Source organism: Lactuca serriola, chromosome 9 (assembly GCF_051521515.1).
Source record: "Lactuca serriola cultivar US96UC23 chromosome 9, Lser_US96UC23_V15, whole genome shotgun sequence".
NCBI lineage: Eukaryota > Viridiplantae > Streptophyta > Magnoliopsida > Asterales > Asteraceae > Lactuca > Lactuca serriola.
This window is the reverse complement of record NC_136416.1, coordinates 176,063,350-176,064,925: the sequence shown is the minus strand read 5'-3', so window position 1 is coordinate 176,064,925 and position 1,576 is coordinate 176,063,350.

Here is a 1,576-nt window from a genome sequence, read left to right as displayed (position 1 = left end):
ATTAAAAAGCACAACTAGAAGCCAAAATCAAACTTAAAAGTCAAACCCTTTTATTATAAAAGTCAACCTTAAAAGTCAAATTTAGAAAGTTAAACTCAAAAGTCAAACCGAAAAGTTAAATTTGAAAATTTCAAAGTTAAACGAAAAAGTCAGTTTAAAGTCAAAGGTCAAACTTGGAAGTCAAAGTCAAAATTTAAGGTCAAAAGTTAAAAATATAAGTCAAAAATTAAAATATAATTTTATTTATTAATTTTAATTTAATTTGTATTTATATATATATATATATATATATATATATATATATATATATATATATATATATATATATATATATATATATATATATTTATTATTTTGGATGAAAAGGAATTTAAAATTAAAAGGAATTGAATTTTGGGTTAAAAGTGCCAATTTTTGAAAGTTTAAACCGAGAAGGACATGTTATAATTTAAATTTCGAAGTAAAAACACAAGGATGTGGCTAGTTGAGATGGTAAGGTGTAGTGCTCTTGATCTGGAGGTCGTGGGTTCGAAACCCGGCACGCCCCCTTTTTTTAATTAAACGTTGTGCGAGGCGAGGAAGCTGATGCGAGGACGCTAGCCGCAAACCGAGGTGCGAGGCCGTAAACCACCAAGGCCGAGTCTGACGCCGTAAACTCCGAGCCGCAAGGTCGGACCGTGAACCTTGGGCCGCAAACTCCGGGCCGTGAACTCTTCGGAACCCTAGCCGCCGGCCGCAAACTCCTCGCAAAAAACACCGATTTTTCGACTTTTTTGCTCCAAAACTCCATCAAAAACCTTTTTTTATGAAAAACACGAAGAACAATCCCCCTTATTTTTGCGAGATCTATCCAAAAACGAAAAAATATTTCGAAAATAACATCAAATAATGCCCTAAAGCTGACAAAATTGACTGATACAACTTGGCTCTGATACCAATTGTAAGTCCCTAATCTGCCTGTGTATCAATCAGATCCGTTTGATGGTGCGGAATCTCAATCAAACGGATGATGTCAGATAAAATAGAAGAGAAGAAGAAGAGGAATAAGATGAATCTCAATGTATTAGTGAATAGAATGATGATCCGGATACAAGAGATTCACACACACACACACACTAACACACAATACTTCTTCTGTCTCTCTAGCCATAAACTCTATAGGGTTCATCAATCTCTACTCCTCACCCTAACACCTATATTTATACTTGGAGAATATAGGCTTGGTGAACATGGCCCGTAAATGGGTTTATGGCCGTAAACTCAACCGTAAACATGACTGTAAATTCCAAAAATATTATAGAAAAATAGAATTGCCCAGAAAAGCAAAGTATAAACCATATTTTGACCCAACAGAAAATCATTTTGCATGTATCTTAGTCAAACATAGATCCAAGGTTTCTAGGGTTGCATGTACACCATAGGAGTGTTAGAATGCTCAAAACCCAACAAATACATGTCTCTATTCTTGCTTCATATCTCAAATAGAGCCGAAGAATGTTCAAATGGCTTTGAATGAGCCCAGCTGGGTGGATGTTATGCATGAGGAATTGAATCAATTTGAGAAGCTTGGGGTTTG